The 8,377-nt window shown below is 46.5% G+C and overlaps 1 long non-coding RNA gene across 1 annotated transcript; it reads left to right on the top strand.

Annotated features, from left to right (window-relative positions):
* Window positions 1–1,890: 1,890 nt before the first annotated feature.
* LOC144312915 (uncharacterized) lies at window positions 1,891–8,015 on the top strand. Its single transcript, XR_013378562.1, has 2 exons — window positions 1,891–2,383; window positions 6,815–8,015. It is a non-coding gene; the product is annotated as an uncharacterized LOC144312915 (long non-coding RNA).
* The last annotated feature ends 362 nt before the right edge of the window (window positions 8,016–8,377 follow it).

The following is an 8,377-nucleotide window of genomic DNA, read 5'->3' as shown; positions in this document are numbered from 1 at the left end:
CATATTGGGCTCCTGGCAGGTAGTCTGCTTCTCCCTCTGCCTATGTCTCTGCCTCTCCCTCTCTGTTTTGTTTCTCATAAATAAGCAAATTTTAAAAAGTATTCCAACAAACTGAAAATGGTCATAATTTAGAGTGTGGAATATCAACAATTTTTTAAAATTGATAAATAAACACTGTACATAGCCTCATCACATATCAGGTCAAACTTTCTTTACCAATGAGTTTATTTATTTATTTGAGAGAGAGAGAGTAAGGGAAAGTACAAGGTGGAGAGGAGGGAGGAGGAACAGAGGGAGAGGGAGAAGCAGACTCCCAGCAAGACCCTGGGGCATGACCTCAGCCAAAAGCAGTTGCTCAACCAACTGAGCCACTCGGGTACCCCTACCAATGAGTTGAAATACATAATGTAGGATCCCTGGGTGGCGCAGCAGTTTGTCACCTGCCTTTGGCCCAGGGCGCAATCCTGGTAGACCCGGGATCGAATCCCACATCGGGCTCCCAGGATCGAATCCCACATCGGGCTCCCAGGATCGAATCCCACATCGGGCTCCCAGGATCGAATCCCACATCGGGCTCCCGGTGCATGGAGCCTGCTTCTCCCTCTGCCTGTGTCTCTGCGCCTCTCTCTCTCTCTGTGACTATCATAAATAAAAAAAAATTAAAAAAAATAATAAATAAATACATGATGTATATTCCCCAAAGAATAAAAGTATTACTCTTAAAACCTAGGGGGAAAGGTCAAAATAAAAACAAATTCCTGGCAATGCGTCCACTTCAACTTTAGGCCATCCCTTTCTTATATGCTTTCATTTGAAATAAAAGCCAATCAGAAAGATCAAATTACTTAAATAAAGAACCGCTAATGTCCTTGGCATATACTGATTTCATTAATTCCTTAAGCCCTTGGTATATATTGATTTCATTAATCCCTTAATTGTCAATGTGCTCCAGGCAAAGACCACCAGGAATACACGTGCAGTTGAATAAGATGGTTTATTACTCATTACACAAGATGAACTTATGCCATGGGGGAACCATGAGGTGCCTCAATATGAGGGTTTTGACATGTTATAGGATGTGTTGGGGTTGTTTAGTGACCTTGTGGAGGGTTTCAGCAAGCAACTTTTTCTCTGCATTATATCCCTGTGTGGAGTCAGGGGTAATTTTATGATTTACTATATTTTTTAAAGATTTATTTGAGAGAGAGAGAGAGTGAGAGCATGTGCAAGCAGGGAGAGAGAGGGAGAGAGAGAGAGAGAGAGAAAATCCTCAAGCAAACTCCCCACTGAGTAGGGAGCCTGATGTGGGGCTCACTCCCAGGACTCTGAGATGATGATCTGAGCAGAAATCAAGAGTCAGATGCTTGGCCAACTGAGCCATCCAGGTGCCCCCGATGATTCAATATCTTAATTAATCTCTCTGGAAGGATAGAAGTCCAGACAGAGAGCATGCCTAAAACTGGTAAAAAATAATATAATATAAAATAAAATAAAATAAAATAAAGGCAGTCCACTTGGTATCATCGAAGACAGGCATCTTTGTTTCTTTTTGTGGTTAGGATAATATTCACATTTTTGCCTCTGATCAGATATGATTAGAGAGTATTTTTGTCTTGATTATTGACACAGGATGACCCTGTGTGATGGTGATGTTCTAGGAAACTGTTTATATTCAACCTAAGAACACCAGTGCCTACCTATGATTCTCAGGCTAACTCATGGCAACACAGGCATCATACATAGAAACATCGAGCTCTGGATGTCAGGGCTGCTTTTGTCTTTCGAGGTGCTAAAATATAATAAAATAGAGACTAGGTTTGAAAATCTCCCAAGCAAACCTAACAATTAGCCACATAAGCAAATTAAATTAACTGATGCCATGAACATCAGCAAAACTTAGGTTATTTCTTACAAATGTGTCTGGTTTTCATAACTGAAGCATATCTTTCCAATACGGTATAAGAGTCACTTAATCAACACCCAGCCACCTGGAAACCTCCATTGTAAGAACCAATCATTGTAAAGGGCAGGTTCCTCACTATCATTTTAGAAACCACCCTGTAACACTAAAGCCCTGAACCTCAGACCACATTTGCCCTTGAATTTTCCTTCTTTATGAACAGTTTGCTTCTTACTCACGAAAATATTTATATTGACTTTTTGGTAAAAATTTGTGTGCAGCGACTGGCGCCAGAAGTGGGATTTGGAAAAGACCCCGAGGAACCCGGAGTCCAGTGAGTAACTGAGTGCTGTACGTGTGGAGTCCGTAGTACTCACTGCTTCCTTGCTGATCCTGGAGTTCCAGGTGATCTCTCCCAAATCCAAGCTCCATTCCCTGTGTGGTGACCTCTGCAACTGACTGAGCAACTTCCTTGCTTTGTTGGTAAGTCACACTCCTGTCTGTAAGGAGAGAATGCCCTTGCTTTCCTGGGTTTAGGGGCAGTGGAATATTCCTGGATTCTCCGCTGATTTGTTGTCTTAGGAAATGGGTTCCACCTAATCCAAAACTTGGAGCAGGATCTTGTGCCTTTTTTGAAAAATGGGTAAACTTGTGGATAGTTTGAAGTTGCAGCAGCCACTTTGGGGAAGCATTAATTTTGATAAGTAAGTCTGTTTCAGGGATACTCTTAAAAAGAGAGAATCCAGGGGCACCTGGGTGGCTCAGTGGTTGAGCATCTGTCTTTGGGTCAAGTCAAGATCCCGGGGTCCTGGGATTGAGTCCCACATCCAGCTCCCTGCAGGGAGCCTGTTTCTCCCTCTGCCTAAGTGTCTGCATCTCTGAGTCTCTTATGAATAAATAAATAAAATCTAAAAGAAAGAGAATCCCAAACCTCTCCAAGACAAAGGAATGCATTCTTATTAGTATACAAAAATTTCTAAAAAAAAAAAAAAGCTCCGAAAATAGGTTCCTCGAAAAATATAACAGTATATTAAAAAGCTTTACTGAAGGGACACCTGGGTGGCTCAGTTGTTGAATGTCTGCCTTTGGCTCAGGGCATGATCCTGGGGGTCTAGATGGAGTCCTGGATCCAGTGCCGCCTGGAGTCACAAGTCCCGCATTGGGCTCCTTGCTGGGTGGAGGGGTAGGGGCGGAGCGGGGCTACTTCTCCCTCTGCATATGTCTCTGCCCCCACCCCCCCGCGTGTGTGTTTGTGTGTGTGTGTGTGTGGTGTCTCATGAATAAAAAATTAAAATCTAAAAAAAAAAAAAAAGCTTTAATGAAAACCTGTACCCATCCCAGCAGTTAATCTTAACTTATACCATCTGCCAAAAATGCAGTTTGGACCCAGCTATTTTTTTTTAAAGAGTTTATTTATTTATTTATTCATGACAGGCAGAGACAGAGACATAGGAAGAGGGAGGAGAAGCAGGCTCCATACCGGGAGCCTGATAGGAGACTGGATTCCAAGACTCCAGGATCATGCTCTGAGCCAAAGGCAGCCACTCAACCACCTAGCCACCCAGGCGTCCCCAGCTATTTTTTTGAATTTTGAATTATTATACCTGACACATGGCTAACATTTGTAGATGGTTGCTGTAATATTTGCATTTGGGCATTTATGTATACCTATGTATGGATATATATTATTGTGCACTAAAACTGCTGATGTTAGCCTTCTGTGGGCCATTTCAGGTGATCTCAAGGAGATATTGAAAACAAACTGGGAAAAAGGTTAAGTGGAGGCATACAAGCAATATTTTTCAAAATCAGATAGGACAGAAACATATGTTAAAATGATCTGAGGGTCTTTCACATGTCTCTGTGGAACTTAGTAAGCCTTCATCTCTACAACCAAACTAATTATACCTTGTATGACCAAGTATTGGTCAGAGACAGTTTGCAAGTACCACTCTCCCTTTGCCTTCTTCCTGTGTATAATCTGCAACAGCGAACAAGCTCCGGAGCAGTTCTTCAGAGCACTTGAAATATGGTCTCTGGGTGCCTGGGTGGCTCAGGGATTGAGCATCTGCCTTATCTCAGGTCTCGCTCCTGGGATGGAGTCCCGCATCAGGCTCCCCAAGGGGCGCCTGCTTCTCCCTCTGCCTGTGTCTCTGCCTCTCTCTGTGGGTCTCTCATGAACAAATAAATAAAATCTTAGAAAAGAAAAGAAGGAAAGAAAGAAAAAAAAAAGAAAAAAGACAAGCCGATCTCCTCCGGGGCTAGAGAGTCCTCAGTAAGACGGGGATCAAAGCATTTACTAAGATATTTGCAGGTTGGCTTTCTTTCAGCTGGCATGATGTATATGTGATATTTTTTAAAGAGCTCTATTTAATAACCAAAAAGGGGGGAATGTCTGTATAAATTATATCTCAGCGACACCTGGGTGGCGCAGGGGTTGCGCATCTGCCTTTGGCTCAGAGGGTGATCCCAGGGTCCTGGGATGGAGTCCCGCCTGGGGCTCCCTGCACGGGAGCTTCTCCCTCCCGCCTACGTCTCTGTCTCTCCTGAGTAAACAAACAAATAAATGATCTTTTAAATAAATGAATTCTTTCTCTGTCAGAACTGTAGACGCAAACCCAGATGTGTTTCAGGCATGCAAGACCCGAGATCATCTGTGACTACAAGCCGCGATTTCTCTGGATCCCTAACGCCGGGAGCGCGAGCCCAGCGGCGGGGCGGGGCGGGGGCAGCACAGCGCCCTCCGCGGAGCCCGACCCCTCCGGCGCGCGCCCGGCTCGGGGCTCGGGGCTCGGTGCCCGGGGCTCGGGGCTCCGGGCTCGGGGCTCCACGCTTGATGCTCGGTGCTCGGCGCCGGCCCTGGCTGCCCCCCGCGCGGTCCGCTGCCCCCTGTCGGCTCGCGTCCGCCTCGGCCCCCCCGGCCCCCCGCTTGCACGGCCGCAGGTTCCAGCCCGCAGAGCCCGGCTGGCGCGTCCCGGCCGCGGGGACTCGGTGGCGCAGAGCCGGAGTGTTCTGCGGGCTTCGGCCCTCTTCGCTCAGCGGGGTGTTTGGTTCGCGGCCCCAGCGGAGCCGCGAAACCCGGGGGCCGGGGGTGGGGCCGGCCGGGGCCCTGGGGGGCCGCCCTGCTCCGGTCCCCGCCGCCGGTTCCTCGGCGCCACTTTCGCCAGCAGCGTCCGGGTGCGGACTGCGGGGCCTCCGGCCAGCCCAGGGCACCGTCGCGGCCACGGGGTCGGGCCCTGGCCCCGCCCCCGCCCAGGGCCGCCAGCGCCGGCCTTGTGGTGCCCGCACTTCCCAGCCCTCCCGGAGCCGCCCTCCGGCCGGGACGCGAGCCGCCGGCGCGAGTCACAGCTCGGACCCGGGCCGCGTCTCGGCGTCTGCCAGCGGGGACGCTTCTCAGCCGCAGCACCGCCGGCCGCACAGCGCGGGTTCTCGCGGCCAGCACCGCCGCTCTGGCCCCGTTGGCATCTCTCCAGCCACGCCGCCCGGGCCCTGTCAAGGTGCAGCTTCCCTCCTGTCTCCGACCGGCTCTCTCGGGGGCGGCTGCGCGGCGCTCGGTCCCCGAGCCGGTCGAGACGAGCCCGCGCGCTCCCCTTCCCCGCGAGCACGGCGACGTCCCCGCCTGCCCCCACCCCCGACCTTAGGACGGGCACTGCTGGAGCCGCGGGGCTCGGTCTCGGGGGCTCCAGACCTCGCCGTCCTCGTCGACCTCTTCCCTTTAGCAAATGTGCACTGCGCGGCGCGGGGCGCGGGATTTCTTGGTCGCCGCAAGTCGGGCTCGGTCGCTCCGCAGCTTGTACAAATCGGGGAAACCGGCGAAGGACATTTCTCAGCCGCAGCAGATCCCGCTTAGGGAGATCAAGGGCTTTGCCACGCCCGCGACACCTTAGGAAAAGGAGTCCACGTGGACTCTGGGCAAATCGGTATTTAATCCTGCCTTGGAGATTTCTCCCTCCCACCAGATCCCAGGTTAGAGATTAGCATAAGGCTGGGAGCTTTAGCTGAGCCCCACTTTTCCAGGTGCAGTGAGTCCCAATGAACCGTGCCTGGGATAGCTAAGATCCCGGGAATTCAATTCAAGAGAGAATATGTCCAGATTTTCCAGGACGCTGTGCCTGTTTCTGAGGCCTGTCGTTACTCGAAGGTAGCAAAGTGTGGTTTGGAAACAAGTACCCTTGTTGTTGGGTCCCACAGAAGTACGAGTCTATCGGCAAAACCCACTCTCTTGTCCTGTTTAGCTGGTTTTGTATGGTTTTGCTTAGAATTTCTTGCTATAGAAAGCCCACCTTGGCCATGCTTTTTATCACTAAGTCCAGAAGCCCACATCAACAGACTACAAAAACTTCACACTCATACGAACTTTTGGAAAATTCGGACTTTGCTGTTTTTGATTGTCAGGCTCACAGAAGTCGATGTGTATTTGCTAAAGCCCTTTCTGATTTGCAGCAAGCTCTGGGGTGTTCCGCCTGAGTTATGGTTGCATCCTTAAGCTCTTAGAAGTCGATGTGTGCTGGCAAAGCGATTTTTAAATCCTACCAATGCTGGATTTGCCATGGGAGAGACCCTGCCCCCATTTACTAAGTCCCCTGGAAGTTGATATAAATTGGAGAAAATATTGTCTTCTTCGTAGCTACTTCTGTAAATCTAGATTTATCTGCATCTCTGTTTGTTATGCCATCAAAGTCGGTGTATATGGACAAACTCTATTTCTTAGTCATAATAAGTGAGGAGTTAGAAACGAGAGGTCGGTCCAGCATTTATTACACGAAATCCTGTAAAATCGGTATATACCGCTGAAAACAGCTTCTTCATCGTGAGAAGTTTCGGCGGTGCAACAGAGCCTGCCTTGTCTAGTCATTCCTAGGAGTCATGTTTTTGCAATAGGAAGTTTGAACTTCTTTGTGTTTTTTATTCTAGAGTCCAGTAGAAGACAGCGTCCACTGGCTGAAAAGATTCCTTGTGCACAAATTGCTCCAGGAAATCTTGATTTAGCTATGCTCTTGTTTAATGAGCCTGGAGAAGTCGATTTGTTAATCGTGGCGACGCTGTCTGCCTGTGGAGATACCTTTAGGTGGAACAAATACCGGTTTGGTTTAGTCGTTGCAGCCGTCTCTCAGATCGACCTCCTCCGGGACTGCGGGTAAGAAGACCGGATTATCGTAGGCGGCACGATTTAGACCTACTTTCTTTCGGTTTAGAACTTTGGCTTGAAAACTATCCTCTTTATGCTTTTAACACATTATACTTATTTTTCAGGTTCATTTCGGTTTTTTTTTTTTTTTTTGTCTGTTTCCGCTTTGATTTGATCAGGGGGGCGGCGGGTTCTAGGTATCCTCTACCACCTTATCTGTTTCGTTGTGTCCTCTGATTAGTTAGCGCTCAGCTTCCCCTTGTCCCTGGCCCCGCCCACCAGCCCAGGGGGGCATAAGTACCCGGGCTGTAGGAGCGCTGTCGGCTTTGCCAGTTTAATCTGTGCAAAGCTCAAGACCTCCTGATCTGAGGCCTCCTTGGTGAAACAGCATTTTCTTGGCTGGGTGAAAAAAAATCACATGAAAAAAAGATAAAATTAAAAATTAAAAAATGAATATCACATGGACTTGTTTATTTTTTGTCACATTCAACAAGTCGATATACCCTGTGGAAAAGCGACTTCTAAAAAACAAAGTGAGAGAGACAAGAGAAAAACGACTTCTTTATCCTACCACTTATGTGATATCCAGATTTAACTTTACATTTGCCACCTCGCTGAAAATCGTTGTATACTATTGAACTCGGTATCTTTCTGTTAAAGTCATTTAAAAAATCATATAATATCGTGTATTTCCTTCAAACATTCAAGACGTTGGTATACACTGCAGAAAAACGACTTTTAGCAAAAAAGAATTATAAATAAAAAATTAAATTAAATTATAAAGGAGAGTGAAAAAAAAAAACAAAAACGTCTTTTTCCTAGCCAGTTCTGAGAAATGATAATTAAATTATGTAATTGCCACGACTCTGGAACCTGTTGTATATGTGTGAACTTGGAAATTTCTGCCAATAATGTCAAAAAAAATCATATCAAAAAAACAGAAAATAAATGAAACTATAAATAATAAAAATAAATAAGTAAAATAAATATTGCATGAACTTGTTTATTTTTTCTCACATTCAACAAGTCGGTATACACTGTGGAAAAACGACTTTCAGCAAAAAAAGAATTATAAATAAAAAATTAAATTAAAGTATAAAGGAGAGAGAGTGAAAAAAAACCAAAAACGTCTTTTTCCTAGCCAGTTCTGTGAAATCATGATTAAATTATGTAATTGCCACGTCTCTGGAACCTGTTGTATATGTCTGAACTTGAAAATTTCTGCCAATAATGTCAAAAAAAATCATATCAAAAAAACAGAAAATAAATGAAATTATAAATAATAAAAATAAATAAGTAAAATAAATATTGAATGAACTTGTTTATTTTTTCTCACATTCAACAAGTCG

The sequence above is a fragment of the Canis aureus genome, chromosome 4 (assembly GCF_053574225.1).
Source record: "Canis aureus isolate CA01 chromosome 4, VMU_Caureus_v.1.0, whole genome shotgun sequence".
Lineage (NCBI taxonomy): Eukaryota > Metazoa > Chordata > Mammalia > Carnivora > Canidae > Canis > Canis aureus.
The sequence above is the reverse complement of the archived record's forward strand: the minus strand, read 5'-3'. Positions and strand labels throughout refer to the sequence as shown.